Source organism: Crocodylus porosus, unplaced genomic scaffold, assembly GCF_001723895.1.
Source record: "Crocodylus porosus isolate Cpor-Errol unplaced genomic scaffold, CroPor_comp1, whole genome shotgun sequence".
In the NCBI taxonomy this organism is placed as follows: Eukaryota; Metazoa; Chordata; order Crocodylia; family Crocodylidae; genus Crocodylus; species Crocodylus porosus.
In genome coordinates this window covers 99,498,867-99,518,444 of record NW_017728918.1, presented here as the reverse complement: position 1 = coordinate 99,518,444, position 19,578 = coordinate 99,498,867, and the positions used below count along the sequence as shown (strand labels likewise).

The 19,578-nt window shown below is 43.1% G+C and overlaps 1 long non-coding RNA gene across 1 annotated transcript in view; it reads left to right on the top strand.

Annotated features, from left to right (window-relative positions):
• The window catches only part of LOC109312256, a 25,696-nt gene extending 6,946 nt beyond the window's left edge, over positions 1-18,750 (top strand). Inside the window, exon 5 of the long non-coding RNA XR_002101785.1 lies at positions 18,721-18,750. This is a non-coding gene — a long non-coding RNA (uncharacterized LOC109312256). The remainder of the gene's footprint in view (positions 1-18,720) is intronic.
• Positions 18,751-19,578: the final 828 nt, after the last annotated feature.

The window sequence follows — 19,578 nt, the reverse complement described above, 5'->3', positions numbered from 1 at the left end:
TAAGAGGAGGTTAGATGAACATCTTGCTGGGGTCATTTGACCCCAGTATTCTTTCCTGCCATGGCAGGGGGTCAGACTAGATGATCTGCTCAGCTCCCTTCCGACCCTACAAACTATGAAACTATGACCTGCCTGTAATGAACCTGTGTTGGTTGCCCCTAAGCATAATCTCCCCCACTGGCCCCTCGTGGACATGTGCCAGAATAATTCTCTCAAAAAGCTTCCCCAGGATCGAGGTAAAACTAACTGGCCTATAGTTCCCTGGGTCCTCCTGGTAATACAACCCATTATATAAAGCCAAGAATTCCTGGCTTTAAATAGTCCCAAGCAAGCTAGATTATATATTAAAAGCAGTTAGAAACCAGCAAATCAATATAATCAGCTCCCTAGATATAGATCATGGGAGAAAAGGAAATATTTGTCATTGCAGAGAACATTTGTCCATTTGGCCCTTGGATTAAAATTATAAATATGCGCCTTTCTTTACAGGCAGGACAAGTATAATATAGTGTGGTTAAAATATCTGAGATACTAATTTTTTAGTAGTATCTGTCAATGTTATGGAAACCCACTATAGCCTAGGTACTAACTAGACCAAGCAGTGGTGGCCATCCTCAATGTTTCCTCTTCAAATTGCCAGTGCTTCATAAATATTTGGCATCTGTTCTTTAGAGAACTGGTAATTTCTTACAATTAAGTTATAATAAAAAGTTGAGTATACAAGAACTTTGGCTGTACTGACACTAAATTCATCTGACAATGTTTACTGACTTTATTTAAAAATGTTCAGTCAGCAAGCCAAAGACTCAGACTTTTTTTAAAGTTCCTTTAAAACCCCTATATCCAAATACCCTTTAGTCTCTCTCAAAGTGAGTGTATTCAGATTTGTGAGGTCCCACTAATAGGTGAGAGTAGTGGGTGCATGGTGTCATGAACTTTATTATAATTAGAAGTGTTTATGGGTATTGTTACAGTCCTCCAGGATGTCCAGCTGAGTGGATAGAGCTGGGGATTTCTGGGGTGGGGATCAGAAGCCAAGAGTCAGGAACCAAATATTAAGCCAGGGGACTAACCAGAATCAGGGGTCAGGAAGCAAGCTGAAGTCAAACCAAAGTCTGAAGTCCAAGGGGCTGGATATATGATCAGGGATGCTGGGGTGGAACCAAAAGATACCAGGATAGTTGATACTACTCAGGACTAGAGACCGGCAGGTTGTGCAGCAAGGTTCAGGTGCTGGAGGAGTTTCTTAAAAGCAGACCTAAGACTAATCAGTGGGAAGAATCCAGGGCTGAGGTGGCCCCCTTAGGTTTAGCTAGCCCAGTTAATCAGGCTTCAGAGTAGAAGCCTCACTGGGCTCATCCTCACAAGCACACACGTGCGGTTTTCAGTCCCTCAAACCCATCTGCGGCACCACAAACCACATGCGCTGCACATGTATGCATTTGCCATGCTGCTAATTCCCAGTGTAAAAAAAAAACACACCAAAAAAAAGCGAGGCAGTGCACATGGCTGCAATGTGAAGAATCCAAAACTGGAGCCTGGCTGGCCAAAACCATGCTTCAGCTGTTAGCAGGCTTTGTGCACTGAGATCACCACTGCTGCATCCCCAAGACACCAGATAAGGCTGCTGGGGCCACCTTAAGAGCTAGCCCCATCCTCCTCTACCCCATCTGGGGCAATTTGCTGCATGACAGCGCATGCAAGAGCATGCCCAGGGGCAACTAGCAGTGGCACAAATATGTGATGCTGCTATGTGTCCCTGGGAAATGCACATTCTTGCTCATGGGGATGCACCCACTTAATCTTAAGGGTTTACAAGTGGCATGCACACATGCAATGATCAAATAATGCCTTTCTATGGCCAATTTTTAAATTCATTTCTTGCAATTTTTCACACTTTTTCATGATTTTTGAAGGCATCCCAAAATAAAGGACTTTTAACTAAAGGAATTCTAGGTTCCGCAGGGAGGAAAGAAATTTCTAAAGGATTCTGAGACTCAACAACAGTTAGGACAATGCTAATTGGGTTGGGAGCTGGTTTGGATGTATTTTAGTGGCTATCCATGAAATGGTCCAGGTTTTTGGATTTTCCCAGTTTTTGAGAGAGTCTAAAACCCCAGTTGGCAGGATTAGCGGGAAGGCAGATATCTGGAAATGCTGGCAGGACTCTCAGAGGGGCTAGATAGTAGCTAGATAAGAGGGTAAGAATCATTACTTGTCTTTTTATTCTGCCTTCAAACTATATGGTTCGTTTTTCTTTTGTAATTCCTTTTCTGTAGATAATAAATCCTTTTGTTGTTATGTCATCTTACTGATTGCCTGTGGTAAAGAGTGATCTCAGGGTGAGTGATATTGTGTGCTAACGCAATCTACAGATGGAAAGAAGGACCTAAAATTCCTTCAGAACCCAAAGGAAAACTATCAGGAGCTGGTAGAGCTTCCCCTACTGCAGTTGTGGAGTCCAGTATAAGGGCAGTAGAGCTGAGATTTGTAAGGATCAGGAATTATCTCAAGCCAAACCTTGTTCCTTGGGACAACAAGACAGCAATGAGAAACTTGGGGCAGATAGGTTTGTGAAATATAACAAGTTCAAAAATGAGACAGGAAGTATGCTCCAAAATTTACAATGTTTGGAAACATTTAGGTAGATGCTTAAACAGATCAAGTGCAATTGTGGCCCTGTTGAAGTTAAGGGCTATTTTGTCAAGATTTTCCTCACACCACAAACCTTTTTGTGTTTTATATTATGTTCCCAGTAAACATGCATAACACCTAACTCTGATTGTCACACGTATTAACATTTTCTTTTCCTGAAAACTGTTAAACTAGCATATACTCAAAAAGCAAACATTTCAGTTTGATCCTAACTTGTAGATTTCAGCCTTTCCAGAGTTAAGACATGACAATGTGATTGACGATTTTGTGAACACAAAGTAAACGCAAAACAGAAAATGAAAGAAAGTTCAGTCAAGACTTTTGTTCTATGTGCAAAGTACTCAGCATACCAGCTTGCTTTCTAGCCCTGGGCTGGACTGTGCTGTGTTGTCTGCTTCAGCAGAGAAGTGTTGGGGGAAGGGGAGAAGCAGGGACTGCCCCCACCCCAGACAAACCCCAGCCGGGATCTGGGGCCAGAGAGAGGGGTTAAACTTCCCTTCCCCTGAGTACAGAGCTGCCCTCCCCTGCCAAAAATTTAGTGCTGGCAGCAAAAAAATTGTTAGTTAATTTAAACAGAAAACATTGCTGAAAATATTATATAGTATAAAACATTATAAAAAACAACATGCATAAATATTATGTTGGGTAATATGTTTAGTTCAGGTTGCTGTATATTACATAGGAAAATATCTGAGAATTATCAGAAAATTATATTAGAAAGAAACAGTTTAAATAGATTAAGGCTCATGGATTTCTTAATATGATGGTAATTAACCTTTGGAATTCCTTGCCATAACACATTATAGGGCTTAAGCTCTCAGTATAAAACTCATAGTTACTTGAAAATTAAATCATGCTAATACCATATTTTTTGCATACAGCGTGTTCTGGAATAAAATATGAACCTTATTTTTGAAAAGCAAAATGAAGAAAAAAAATTCCTTGTTATAACTCAAGGCCTTGTTACATGTTATGCAGTGAGCCACATAAATGTTGACTGGTATTAGTGTTAGCTGAGGTTTGGAGTAGGTTCAGGCCAGCAAGAGCCTGTAGGGTTGAAAGTAAAAACTCCTCTTCCCCTTGCATTTTGGGCTTTCCTGGGGCTCCCCCCACAACTTACTTGTGGCTGCCCACACTATCTGTTCCAGGACAGTGGGCAGGGAGGAGTTAACCTGCTAGCCCAGCCCATGCTATCACTGTTACTGGGCTCTTCTCCAGGCTGAACTGTCCCAAAATGCCTGCCTGCTCCCCCAGGACATACAGGACAGGCAGCCATGAGTAAGTGTCAGGGAGCAGTAAGCAGGGATCTGGGTGCTTGGGGGGCAAAAGGGGGGGGGGGTGTCCCTGATCAGGGCTAGCAAGGGAGGGGGTGCAGATGGGATGTTTACACTAAGGTGTAGCCTAGAGTGGATACATCTTAGTATAATACCAGCTGGGTAACACAGATCAGAGATAATCCTGCCCTGGAGTGGCATAATTTTGAGGAGTGCTTAAAACTAGTTTCAGGTGTTAATCTGTCATCAATCCAGATGTGAAGAGCTCCAAGAGCCACCCAAAATTTCCATGCAATGAGGCCCTGAGTAGCAGGAACTAAGGATGTGAGCCTGTGCATTGTTCTACTTGAGGGCTAGGGACAGAAGTTACACATAAACTGGTTTAAGTGATCAGAAACTGGTTTAAACGTATAAAAGAACAGAAGTTCAGTGCACATAAACTAGTTTCAAAATGGCTGAAACTTGTTGAAGATAACCCTGGTTGAATGTAGTATCAGATTTGGGTCAAACCACTTTATGTAACTTCTGTCCCAGACCCCTTCCTGGTTCAAGTTAAATCACAGTCCTCCAGCATACCAGCATGCTTTCTAGCCCTGGGCTGGACTGCACTGTGTTGTCTGCTTTAGCAGATAAGTGTTGGGGGGAGGGGGGAAAGCAGGGACTGCCCCCACCCCAGACAAACCCCAGCTGGGATCCGAGGCCAGGGAGAGGGGTTAAACTTCCCTTCCCCTGAGTACAGAGCTGCCCTCCCTTGCCAAAAAATTTAGTGCTGGCTGCAACTGTGGACTAAAAATCCCAAAGGCACCTGGAAGCAGGAAAAGGAAGTGATGAGCAACCCTGCAGAGTCCTGCTGCTGTGATTCTGGACTGCAAATCCCAGAGACTTCAGACGCAGCAGGAAAAGCAAGTGAACACACAGTCCATGCTGGCTATGTGCCAGAGAGCCATGATCTGTTGCCCCCAGCTTCTGACCTGAGCCACTGTAGGCATGTGGCTGCATTTCCAGAATCAGAAGTGAATGTCTGTCCAGTTGTTTCTGAGTTTAATCTCTGCAGTTTAAACTAACCTGCAAAGACTGAATCAATTCAGCCTCAGGCTTATTGACTGTCTGTACTTAGCCCATATAAGTAAAATGCAGACTTTACTTTCACTTTTGCCTGGTAAAACAGAAACTGTTTTTACCATATTTTTCTCATATAATGCAAACTGCAATCTCCAGAATCTATTTTTTAATGTATATATTGTATACAGGAAAAGTATGCATATTGTTCATGTTTGGGATACAAGCCAGTTAATAATTGCCTTAGGCCAAGTCCATATTTAGAAAAGGTTTGTTGGTATAGTTATGGTGGTAAGTATAGATTATATTGGTAAAACAGTTTTTGGTGTTATAGCTTAAGCCAGTTTCTTGAGCAGGATAAATTATGTTTGCAACAGCACTTTTACCAGTACTACTGTGTCTAAATCAGGGTATATACCACAGTAAGTCAGTAAAAACACACGGATAAGCAGCATTACTGTAGTAGCAAAAATTTCAAGTGTAGATCTGAAGGAAAGTTCACTGAACAAAAATATACAATTTTCTTTTTCATGTTATTTTATCTTCAAGTGACCTGTAATATTAACAAAAATATACATAGCTAAAAAACATTTATGATTCTTTCTTTTTTTTACCTTTCTCATTTCTTCCTAAGCATAATTGACCATATTAATTGATAAGGATAGATTTTATTTGTAAAATTAAGAAAGCAACACTTTCAGCTTTCTGACACCAAGCTGTTTTTTCAGCTTATCAGAATGTTTCCACTTTTCTAAGAGCTAAATCCTATTTTGTGTTCATGTACCTTAGTCATTAGTGATGAGTAAGGGGTGCATGGGGGGTGCTGGTGTACCCCTGAGAGGCAGCACAAGTGCCGGCTAGGGTGTGGGCCTGCCGGGTGAAGTCCTGCTGGCACTTCCGGGAGCGCACTGCTGGCACTTCCAGAAACACTGCTTGCGCTTCCTGGTTAGCAAGATTGGCCATGGAGAACCCACCCCCCCCAGTTGGTATAATCAGCTGTGGGTGGGGCACATGCCCCTGCTGATTCAGGTGGCACCAGTCATCCATGACCTTAGTAGCACTAAAGGTTTAGCACTTATACACAGCTTGGGTTCTATGTAGCTATTCTTCCCCTATGCTTCTCTATTAAGCACACTCAGTAGGTTATATAGAGGCCTGAGGCTTAATAGAATTGTCCTGGCATGTGCACTTTGTAGGTCCTAAAACTTTACTTGCAGAGAAATCTTGACTAGCACCTATTAGATGGTGGAAGAGGAGGCAGCACCTCCCACTTTTTAGTCCAGTAATGTAGAGACCATGGATTGGGAGTCCCAGATTCTATGCTCTTCTCACCAGAGGGGATCTAAACCTGCATTTCCTACTCCCCAGAGAAGTGTTCTAATCACTAGTCCATAGGTTGAGCATTATTTAGTTGTCTCCAGTCATCTTTTGAAGTTGGCCCACTGCCCCTTGCTTTTAATGTTGCTTGGATAAAATTAATCAACAGCATTTGGAAAGTGCCCTAAGACTTCCTAACCCATGCTCTGAGTACTTTACAGATTTCTACTGAACAGTAGTGGGAAGTTCCAAGGGTCTTAAATATTCTACACTAGGTATGTCCAACTGGTGTCCCACAGGCCAGATGTGGCCTCTGGAGGGCCAGTATATGGCTCTCAGGCTGAATGCAGTCCACAAGAAGTTCATGTACAACCTGCAGGCCCCAGCAGCCATTGCTCCCACTGTCATGTAGTGGGGAAGGGACAAGGAGTCTGAGTGCCACCTGTGTAGCCTGCACACCAGTGGGAGAATGGACCCATGTGCTGCTGACGGCAGTTGAGAGCGGGGCTGAGCCACATGCCAGCTGCAAAGCCTGCATGGTGGGAAGTGCAGGTGGAACGGCATGGTGGGGCAGAGGGAAGGCTATATACCAGCAAAGCAGATCCCAGGGCTCACCCACACAGAGTGCATCTGGTACAGTGTGTGGCCTTCAACCACACCAAAGATGGATAGCCCTATTCCAGCAGTAGTATACCTGAGCAGGTCAACCAGGATGCAGACCTGGGCACTGCCTTCCTTGATGGGGGCAAATGAAGCCCTTGCTGTGACACTGGCTGATCAGTGAGCCACAGCAATCCATTATGCTGCTATTTATGTCATAGAAACATAGGTGTTTGGGATCATTTCTAAAGAGTGGCTTTCTGTGTGTGTGCATGGGGGGTTCTTTGTTTTTTTTAAATTGTGGCTGCTTAAAAAGAGAGGGAAAAAAAAAGAAAAACAGAACTTGGCAGCATATGTTTATGCCCTGTGTATAGAATATTTCTATTGCTGCTAAAGCTAATTGAAAACCTACCCATAAGAAAAGCCTCTGGTTGTATCTGTGTATACAGGCGGTAAAGCAAACCGAACAGCTAAGCTACAAATTAACTGTGTTCCAAACATCTAGGTTTGTGACAAGGAAAATCTTATTTAAGTTGTCTTTAAAGATTGGCTTTTAGTTCAACTGCTTCATGTTCTGAAAGATTACATCTATTTCATTTTTTTTCTTTTTCTGTTCCATGTTGACAGATCTTCATAAGTCATTTTTATCTACTAGAATTCAAATGCATGCACTGCGCTCAAAATGTAACTAACCCAGTGATACTGAATATGTATGACAGGACATTGACATTTTGTCAGAAAAGTGTAACCCCAATGTGTAAAAGTGGCTTTAAGCATTCGAGTGCAATGCTGTGCTTCATTAGGCCTCTCTTTTTTAACAATGATAAGTGACATGTCAAATAGATCGTACAATCAGGGTTTGAGAAAAGTCTTTGTAAAAGAGAAATGTTCTAGTGAGGTTATAGGCCCATTGCCCTGTGGAAAGTCATAAATAGAAGGTCACAGTTACATCTATTCATACTTTTTGTTCAGCCAGATGACAGCATACAGGGATTTTCTTTAATAGACAATGTAAAATAAACCAAAGAAATGTAATGGTTTGAGTAGTATTGCCTGTTTGGATAGAAATCAGAAAGTTTGGTTTTAAACTTACAAGGTAAGATAGCAGTATGAAGCCTTTTACTAATTTGAACTACAGTTTGTAATGTGACACTGTTGGCCATATAAGCCATATATCGAACTGCATTATGTAATGCATAATAAGTTAGCAACCTTTCCACATATGTTAAAAGAGGAGGCGGGGTGTAGAATTATTTGGGCCCAGGGGCCACATAATGAGTTTTGGTAAGTTCTTGTGGGCCAGGTCAACACCCACCCCCTGCCACAACAAATCACCAGAACTCTCTATGTGAGATGGGGCCATGGGTGGACAGGCAGCAGTGTTCAGGAGCAAGGCGGGGCAGGGTCATGGGGTGGCCCTTGCTCTGTTGGGGAGAGGCATGTGTGCATGTGGATGGAAGGGAGCTGGGAACTGGAACAGCAGCTCCATGTGCTGGGGTAGGAGCCACCCAGCTGTAGCTTCCTCCCGGCCTGAAGCAGTGCAGCAGGAGCAGGAGGAGGAGCTGCTGCAGGAGGTGAGAGGAGCCAAGCAGCAGACACACCAGGAGCAACCTGTCATAAGCTGTGCACTCTGGCTGGAGCTGGTCCAGTGGGCATGGGCTAGAGTTTAGTGCAGGCTGCCTTGGGTGGGGCTCAGCCCCATGCAGAGCACCAAGCGGGCAACGGCAAGCCAGATCCAATCAATTAGCAGGCACCCCCCTACAGGCTGGATCCAATGAGTTGGCAGGCCAGATCTGGCCCACAGGCCATATCTGGCACCCCCCCCCTATACTAGAGGATCATTTAGCTTCTCCCAGTGAAAAGCCTGGTGCACCTCCAGACTTGCTCTCCCACTGAGGCAATAGAAAACCTTATGTGTGCAAGCAATGAGGGAATCAGCTACAGGAAATGCAAAATTCTATCACTCTGGACTGCACATTGTACACCTCAGGATTATAATCTCATTATAGATGATCTCAGGATACATCCTCTCCATAACTTTCTAGCTGGCCCCACTGAATCTAGTACTTTGGACATAGCTTCAAACAGAAAGTCCCTCTACCCAGTGTATTCTGTTGAAAGATAGGTAGAGCACTTTCTTTGAGAAGAGGAGTAATGTGTTTTAATTCCCTTAGTTTAAGGAGGACCTAGAATCCAGGCTTCACACTACCTATGCAGGGATTACAGTAATGATTTGTAGGTACACAGGTTCATTTCTTTGCAAATTCAGCTCAAGTGGATAACATTTTGCTAACATCCTAATAACATCTGGGAACTGGGTATTACAAAAGATCAAAACATGAAAGTCAGGTTATATAACAGAGCTTTCATTACAATATCTTCCTTAGCCATTAGTAATCAAATGAAGATAATGAATAGAAGTTCTCTCTAGATCTATTCATTAGAAATGGACCAGGAGAAAAGAAAGGACAGCAAAGGTGCTTCCTACTATTGAATTAAATTAATTCTGAACATTGGAGCTCCAAACAGTTAAAAGAGCTAAATTTTCCTCTAAGTTCTTTACAGTGGATTTCTTTAACAGTATCCCTTAATAGCAGAATTGAAGTTTCCATGGATATGGAAAAATTTGTGAACCTATGTAAAACAGAAGATGGATATAAAAAAATGGCTTTAGGATTTGAGAACAGATTTTTCTATTAAAAATACTGAAAATTGTACCTTGTAAGTAATAATACCTAACTAGTGTAAGGAGAGCTCCTACTGAAATTTTTATTATGGCAAAACTTCCATAATTTCATTAAAAAAATAGGATCGGTTTTAGGGTGAGTGGTGCCTCCCATTGGTGTCCCTCAGGGAGCAGGCAAGAGAGCAACAGGAAGATGTGGCAAGACTCTGAAGCATCCTCTGCAGGGAAGACTTCATCAGTTCAGTGCTGAAGGAGACCCCTAGGACTCCAGAGGTAGGACTGCCACAGGCAGTACTAAAGAGAGAAGAGGACGTGGACTCCCAGGAAGGTGAAAGTTGGAAGCTTGTGACCTTTAGCAGCAAGCACAAGTCTTCATATCCATCTGCAGTGGCTTGCCTAGAGAACAGATGTGGAGTCCTAGCAACAGAGGAGGAAAAGTATGTTCCACTGGTAGAAGAGGCCAGGCATCCCCAAGGATGGAAGGATCAAGACTCCTGCCACCAAAAGGAAGAAATAGGTGATGGCTGGAGACTCCCTTCTGCGAGGGGGTGGAGGCATCCATCTATTGGCTTGATCTGCTCTCTTTGGAGGTCAGCTGCTTGCCTGGAGCCTGGATCTGAGATGTCACTGAAGGATTACTGAGACTCATTTGGCCCTCTTACTACTACCCCATGCTGCACATCCACAGGGTGCTAATGATATTGCCAAGGGATGACCCTGAGCAGATCAAAAGTGACTGCAGGGCTCTGGGTGTGGGGGTTCTCTCGATCTTTCTGGTCAGAAGGAAGGGCCTGGGCAGGCATGGACACATCTTGAAGATCAATTCATGGCTGTGGTGATGGTGTCATCACCAGGGCTTTGGCTTCCTTCATCATGGGATGTTGTTCCAGGAAGAAGGATACCTAGGAAGAGATGGGATCTACCTGGTGAAGAAAGGGAAGAGGATCTTCACAGACAGGCTCACTAACCTGGTGAGGAGGGCTTTAAACTATGTTCACAGGAATAGAGCCTAAAGCCCCATGGTCAGTGGGGAAGTGGGTGAAGTAAAGAAAGCACAATCAGGAAGGGGCAAAAGGGGAGGTCTTCCTATTCTTCCTGAGAAAACAGAGCAATTGGCTAGTTACCTTAGGTGTCTCTACATGAATACACAGAGCCTGGGAAAAAAGCAGAAAGACTTGGAAGTCCTCACACAGTCACAAAACTATGATGTGATTGGAATAACAGACTTGGTAGGATCGCTAACATGACAAAGGAGCTAACTTGTGGCCAGTCACTATACCAGCCCACCCCTCTGTCTAGGGCAGTCTTCTCTGTCTCACCTGCCATGACTTATAATAAACTTGATGTAAAATGCAAGAGGCTGCCCATTTATGCCCCAATGCCTAGGGCATTACACACGGCTTTGACCTACCCTATACGGTGTCCCATGCCTCACAGATGGCATCCACTATGTGGCTTCAGACTTTGGGGCCCACTGTGGGGCTGGTGTTTGGACCCTGACTAGATCCTTCCTAATCAGGCGGACTCAATCACCACCATCATGCAGAACTGTCAGCTCCCTAGACCTCTTTTCCTTTTGGGCATGGCTCCCCTCTTAGACCTTTGGTCACACAGGCCCTGGCCCACCTCCAGGCCAGTCAGAACCCCAGGCCCCCTGGCTCTGAGCATCCCTCGTGATGATTACTCTAGCCCTTTTGACCATCCTGGTCTTGGCCCCAGCATGACCCATTAAGGGTTTTGTCTAGGCTCTTGCACTGCTCACCCACTCCCTCTCACATAGGTCTACCTTCTCAGGCCCTGCCTGTGCCTGCTACCATGTAATCCACCAGGATGTGGGGGCTGGGACTATAAGGCACCCCTTACTTGCCTTTCACTAGGGAGGCAACTGGTATGGCATTTCCTGGGGAGCACCCCACCACAGGCAGACCCAACACATCATCTTACCCTTGTAGGATGTAGTTTTCCATCATTCCCCAGGACCAGGAACCTCCTATCAAACCCATAACTTCTGAGCAGCCACTCAGCTGGGTGATGCCCTTCAGCTGCTTGTAACAAACTGCTGCCTCAGCCCTGAGGGCCTGGATCTAAAATGGAGGCTGCTTAGCCCCCTCTTCCAATCCCAGAGCCCTCCTGTGGTCATGTGACTACCTCATTACCTTGACATATCTGCTGACTGCCCCAATGCCTGTTCTGGCCCTTAAAGTGGCAGACACCAAAGGTGCTTTGCCACAGATGGGTATAAACTGTTCAGGAAGGATAGGCAAGGGGACAAGAGGAGGAGGAATTGCACTTTATGTAAAAGACCTGCATGATTGCTCAGAGCTCCAGTGTGAAGCTGGAGATAGCCCTGTTAAAAGTCTCTGGGTTAGGGTCAGGGGGTAAGCAACAAGGGAGATGTTGCGGTGGGTGTCTGCTGTAGACCACCAGACGAGGAGGATGAAGTGGATGAGGTTTTCTTTAAACAGCTTATGGAAGTTTCCTGATCACAGGCCCTGGTTCTCATGGGAGAATTCAGTCACCCTGACATCTTTCAGGAGGACAATACAGCAAAGCACAGGCAATCCAGGACATTTTTGGAGGGTGCTGGGGAACACTTTATGGTGCAAGTGTTGGAAAAACCATCTAGGGGCCATGTTCTTCTTGAACTGCTGCTCACAAACAGAAGAATTGATATGGAACATAGAAGTGGATGGCAACTTGGGCAGCAGTGACCATGAGATGACTGAGTTCAGGGGAAAGGAAGGAAGGCAAGCAGCAGAGTAAGAAAAGCAGATGTTAACTCACTCAAGGAACTGATGGGCAGGATTCCCTGGGAGGCCTGTCTGAAGGGGAAAGGAGTCCAGGAGAGCTGGTTGTACTTGAAATAAACCTTACTCAGGGTGCAGGAACAAACCATCCTGATATGCAGGATGACTAGCAAGTATGGCAGAAGATCAGCTTTGCTTATCAGGGAACTCTTCAGTGAGCTAAAACACAAAACAGAAGTTTAAAGAAGTGGAAATTTGGACAAATGACTAAGGAGGAGTATAAAAGCATTGCTCAGGCATGGAGGGATAAAAATCAGGAAGGCCAAAGTGCAGCTGGAGTTGCTGCTAGCAAGGGATGTGAAGGGTAACAGGAAGGGTTTCTACAGGAGGAATATCAGGGAAAGTTCAGGTCCCTTACTGAAAGGGGGAAGGAACCTAGTGGCACATGATATGGAAAAGGCTGAAGTACTCAATGCCTTTTTAAATCTCAATCTGCACAGGCAAGGTCAGCTTCCAGACTACTGCACCTGACAGCACAGTTTGGGGAGTATGTGAGCAGCCAATAGTGGCAAAAGAACAGGTTATGTACTATTTTAAAAATCTGGATGTGTACAGCTCCATGGACCTGGATGCAATGCACCCACTGGTGCTGAGGGAGTTGGCAGTTGTGATTTCCGGGAACTACAGTCTCACCTCAGTCCCTGGAAAAATCATGGAGCAGGCCTTCAAGGAATTTATTCCTAAGGACTTGGAGGAGAAGGTGATTAGGAACAGTGAGAATGGATTCACCAGGGGGAAGTCATGCCTGACCAACCTGATTGCCTTCTATGATGAGATGATTGGCTGGTATCAAGTGGAGTGTGGAGATAGGAGAATAGTTTGACATAAGCAGGCAAGGTTCTTTGGGTAGATGTGATATATTTTATTAGACCAACTAAATAGATGGAAAAACATTCTTTGCAAGCTTTCGGACAGAAACACCCTTCCTCAGGTATAGGGAGACTCTGCTGGTGTCATGTGTTTCTCCAAAGTAGAAAAGAGACATAATGCATTTAGTTTGACATAATGCATTTAGACTTCAAAAAGTTTACTGGATAATGTCATGCTCTTAAAGCTGCTAATGGCGATAAGTAATCATGGGATGAGAGTCAAATTATTGTTGTAGATCAAAAACTGGCAAGGAGATGGAAACAAAAAGTAGGTTTAAATGATAAATTTTCATTGTGGTCTCATAATGTTATGGTAGGTCCTATTTTAAATTTACTTATTAATGGGGAAAGGTAGCAAATAGTAATGAAGTTAAACTTGCAGATTCACAAAGTTATTTTTAGTTAGTCTGGACTAGAGAGGCCTGAAGGTCTTCAGAGAAACTAAAACAATCTGAATTAATAACAAGACTATGACCAGTGAAATTTAGTATAAATAAATTTGAATATAGTGCACACTGGAAGGAAAACACAAATTCTCATACGTCTGTCAGGGTTCAAATTTAATCATGTCAAGAAATCTCAGCCTAAGATCTCAGTCTAAGTATCTCTACAGCCATGCCAACATAGTCCGCAAGTTAATGTGCAGCTGTAGTCAAGAACACTAGCCAAGTATTAAGATAATACTAATAAAGAACAATTAATATCGTACAAAGAACATTAATGTCTTTATATAAATCAGGGGTGTAGCTATATGTAGAATATTGTAAGATGTTAACACTCATAAAAGATGTTTCAGCACTATAATAGGTTTAAAAAAAGAATGACAAGAATGGTCAGAAACCTGAAAAATGCTTACTTTCACAGGAAGAAAAAAGATTATCTTGTAAAGGAGACAAGAAGAGTGGACATTATAAGAGTATTTAAAAAAAAATTATTTATGTTGTCTGCCTGCGCCTCATACATGACAACAAGGAAATATCCAAGGGAACTTCAAAAGCAATAAAAATAAATACTTTTTTTGAGACAAAATGCAAATTAAACTCATTGGTTCAGGAAGCTAAGGACCTAATAAAACTCATAAAGAGATGTTTGAAGATACCCATTCCTTTCCTCCACCTGAAAAAGGGAGAGAGAGAGAAAGAGAGAGAGAGAGAGAGAGAGAGAGAGAGAGAGAGAACAGCCAAAAGCTGAGTATTCATAGATTCATAAATGTAGGGTCAGAGGGGACCTGAGCAAATCATCAAGTCTGATCCCTTGCCCTGGGCAGGAATGAATACTGGGGTCATATGACCCACACTAAGTTAAGTTCATATGACCCCAGTTAGGTCATTTTCTAGCTTCCTTTTAAAGACCCCTAAGGTAGGAGCAAGCACCACTTCCCTTGAAAGCTGGTTCCAGATCCTGGCCACCCTGACTGTGAAGTAGCGCCTCCTGATGTCTAGCCTGAACCTACTCTCAATCAACTTGTGGCCGTTATTCCTTGTTACTCCAGGAGGAGCTCAGGGGAACAGGGTCTCACCCATTCCCCTCTGGTCCTCCCCTGGTAAGTTTATAGATGGCCACTAGGTCCCCTCTGAGTACTGTCAGAGTATGTGGGAGTCCCAAGATCAAGTCTTCAGTTAGAGCAGTGACTAGAATCTTAGGGCACATATACTTCAAATTTACTCTTCCAGGCATCCTTAAATAGGCAGAGCTACAGGCCAGAGGCTACCTCCCAAACTGGAAATAGTGTAATCATTTTTGCATGACATTCTAAGCTATACAGCATTATTACTCAGCAATACTAAGTGTAAGAGCTAGCCACTGCCTAGAAAGGGAAGTGTGCTGGTTTAACAAGCCCAGTCTCCCATAAGCCAGGTGAGTACCTTATCTGCAGGTCCATTGGTGTTTCTGTCTCCCTCTTCCACCAGATTTAAACAAATAAAGAAATGTTACATTCCCATGAGAAGTTTCATTGTCAATGAACTGGCATTTTCCCCATGTACAAAGAAGGGGGCTTTTGTTTACAAAATTCTTGGTCCACCCCAACCTTGAGTCTAAAATCTACAGGATGGTGGTCCTAGGTTCTGTAGGATTTTGAATGCTTCATACTCTGTATGAAAGCTTTGGATGCCTGTAGACATGTGGGGAGGCCGCTCCAACACACTGTAATTACAGTGCTTCAGAGCAGACACTCAATTAATTGAGTCTGCTGGAGTGTGCTAATTAGCATGCTCTAGCTAGCATTTCCATCTCGTGTATCAGTGTCCCCATACTTCAAAATGGCAGCAGGGGCACTTCAGCTAAAGCTTCTTCACTGAGCTTTAGTTAAAACACCCCTGCCACCACTTTGAAGCACAGGGATGCTGATACTCCAGATGCTATAGGCGCTTTAATTAGAGTGGCTCTCAGAACCGCTCTAATGAAAGCAGTCTCTCCCACACCCCTGGAGCTTGTGTAAAAATACCTTTTGCTTCAAGGTGATTGTGAAGAATAGGAAAATAAAATATGCATCTTTTCTATCCCACTCATAATGTATTAACTTGTAATGTTTGATTTTTCCCTCTGGAGAGTAATGGTAAGCCTGTAGCAAAGCTTTAGTAAGGGAATGACAGGTTGGTGTCTAGCTAGAGTTATTAAGGTTAAGGATAACTTACCAATGATTTTACTAAATTTTACTAAGTCCTCTTTGAAGGACTGATCTGCTAGACCTATTCAGTTAAGTGTCTCCCAAGTTTTTCTTCCTCAGAATGGTTTTGTCTAGGAAGAATAAATACAGTCAGCAACATCCCTGAAAAAGGTTTCACATTCACCAGTTCATCATTTTGCTATATTTAATGTTCTTCCCTTGTCCTTATATCATGCCCAAAGAAGATTTATTACCAGTGTTTACTCTGGAAAGGTAATGTAGGCTTTATCAGTTGTAGACCAAGCTCCTTGGGTCTGTTTGTGTTTTTACTTAAATTTTGTATACAAGTACATTGCTCAACTTCTGAAAAAGCATTGCAAATTATATTTTTGTCCACTTTTTCAGCTTTTCATTGTCATTATAAGCTTAAGTAACAGGATTTGATCTGAGGCAGCAGTAATCAACATGAAGTCTCTCATACCTCATGAGATCTTATGGACGCATACAGTCTAGCTTCTGGATCATAACTGGGTTTAGGCATATGCTAGGCACTAAACTGCTCAGTTCTGTCAAGACTGGGGTAATTCTTAAAATGCACAGAGCCACAACTTTGGGGGGCTGAAAAAAAGTATGAAAGGAAGGTTCCGATGCAGTTTAGGAGCTTTCAGGAGTAGGCAGCAACCAAACAAGGGGTTTTTCTTTTGCAGTTAATGACTTAGGCACCTGAATGCCTGCTTAATCCCACTTTACATATGGAAGTCCCTTTTAGGACCTGGCCCAAAAATCTTACAACAGGTTATGTACCTAGGTTGTATGTAGATGAAATGGTTTTTTTTTAAAAACACCACTTTAATTTAGGACAAAGTAAACCCCCATGTCTTACCGGCCTCTCCGATGGTGGGGAGGGGAGGGGAGGGGAGGGGAGGGGAAGGTGAGCTTCCGGTGGGCTGAGTGGTCTTGGGCTAGGGGTGGGGGGTAGTGCTTCCCTCCATGGCAGCAGCAGCCTCTCCCCCAGGCACCCGGCTCTGGAGATCCCGAGGGCACCGCAGCTGCAGAAGGAAAGACTGAGTTCCTGAGCAGCTCATGCAGGCAAGCAGGTTCCAAAGAAGAAAAAAATTTATCAGGATTGCTGCTTTTTTTTTTTTCCTTTGGTGGAGACTGCCTTCCCAGGCTGCAGTCAGGCTGCCTGCACAGCCCCTGAGCCACAGAAAGCCTGGTGCTTGGCTCTGCAGCTGTGGGGCAGAAAACTATAACTTCTCAGAAGTGTTTTAGTTTGCTGCACCCCAAAGTCATTTAAGGTGTATTACATCACTGAGTGTGCTACAGCAGTTGGAATTAATGTGCAACATGCCGCTGACACATGCAAGCACCAACACCATTGAAGTGGTACAAAAGAATTTAACCTGCTTGGAAGTGTCACACACGCAGGCTTGTTGTTTTGTCTACACACACTCTATATGTTTGATCAATTCAGGCCTTTAGATTAAGTGTACATGACACAATGCAGTATCATGCAGGGCACGTCTACACGTGCACTTTAATGTGTAGTAGACTATTTTACTGTGTATTAAAGCATCACTTAAAAACTTGTGACATTATGCTAATGTTCACCAAAATAGTCTACTGTGCATTAAGTGTCACTAAAAACCATGTGCTACTGCACATTAGCCCAGCCTAATGCACAATAATTTAGTACCTCACACTGGAGGGATCTTTTACGTGTCCTCTGGGGGCGGAAGGGGGGAAAGCACTTTAATTAGAGCGGCTCCAAAAGCTGCTCTAATTAAAGCACCACCACATCTGTGTCAGTGTCACGGTGCTTAAAAATGGGAACAGGGGTGCTTGAACTAAAGCTTGTCAAATGTGCTTTATTTCAAGTGCCCCCACCACAATTTTTAAGTGCAGGGACACTGATACACAAGATGCAGGAGGATGGTGGAGTGCAGCAATTGCAGCAATCAAGTCTGCTGATTAGTCAGTTAATTGAGTCTGCTCTGATGTGCTGGAATTTCAACATGTTGCGGGAGCCTCTGTGCTTGTGTATAGGAGCCTGGAGGTACTAAATTTAATAAGCATTAGAAAAGCTGCATTAATGTGTGTGTAAATATGCCTGCAGAGAGCCAGATTAATTAAAAGCTAGCTAGTTCAGGTATCTGAAGCGGTATAATGTCTTAGTTGCCTGAGAAGCAGGACTTGCGTGCCCAGGTGAAGCACTGTGCTATTATGTCTACAGTGGTTCCAGTACTTGAGCTGGCTAATTCAGAATTGCACAGACACACCATTAGTGGTCTTTCAGAAGGCCAAACATGAATGCGTTTTTGTGCATTTAATTATGTTAAACCCAAACTGTTGCCATAATTTTGGGCCCTAAGAACACCTGTGTGCAGTGGTACTAAATTTGTTTTAAGTTACTGTCCAAAGCACAGTATTTTCTAAACTATATGGTGCTTCAGAGACCCTCTCCCACCCCCTCTTTTTAGTCTCTTCTTTCCATTTTACCATCCTTTTAAGTTACTATTTTGGAAAGTGCCTTGTGTGCCTCTGTCTTGGAGTATAAATGAAAGACAGCAAAGATCATTTGGGGATTAAAGCTCTAGAGGAGAATCTAAAAAGCTCATTTTTAGTTCCATTTGTTGTGAGACTTCAAGCAAGGCCTTCATCTCTCTTCCTCTGTTTCTGCAAAATGGTTATGAAGCGTACTTTATTTGACATTAAATGATTTAATGTTTATAAAGTCTGGAGGAGTCCTCTGCTTGTAGAGTGTAAAAGTAAAGTATTATTATTGGTATTATTTACAGTTAACTTCATATATGGGGAAAAAAAGTATTTTTCTTTTTTCTTTCAGCTATGCCAAAAAAAGAGGGAGAAAAGAAAGGTAAAACATTTTTTTTTTCACTTGACTGAAGTGGATTTCAGGTTTTGACTGCTGTGAGAAATGTTTCTTTCATTCAGTGATACAATTGTGATGATGCACCACTTTATGTGCTTCCATCAGACAACTTTATCTAGTCCTACTGTGGTAACACAGTTGTGATTTCCAGTACTGTGGGTTCCTTTTTACTATAGGCTAACATAGCCCAATATCACACACTATAACCCTTCTGACTGGAATGAAAATAAAAGGCTCTTGTTACCATGTTACAATGTGTCAAAGAGAACAAAACTTTCAATCCCCTGTGTGTGCTGACTTGACTGTTAGTTCTTTTCAGAATGTGCTTCCTTAGATAAGTTTCATTTTCCCCTTTTTGGATCTGCATGCACAAATGCAGGCCTTTGTAGAAATCATAATACAGGATTCAAGCAGTAAGTCACCCATTAAAGTCAATGGAAAGGTTCACGCTGGATTGGACCAGGAAATATCATGTTACAATGGAAGTTATCTATGAGTGCCACCTCTCAGATGATTTGACAAGTTATTGCATGCAACATTAACCTCAGGTTAATTTCAAACAGAACCTTTGGAGTGAAGTATAGCTTTGGACTTTTGCATTAGCATTTTGTTTCATTTATCTGGTTCCACAAAAGTTTCAGTAATTATATTATTAGGGGAAAAATCCTTGGGAACATATTCAAAGTTCTTCCCCCAAGATAAGCTCAGAATAATTCTACAGATGGCATCTGAGTTATTTGGGATTTAGGTCTCAATAAACTTCTGTGCTCAGAAGCAATTCAGCCAGCCATCTGAGTGTTTTAGCCCCACTTA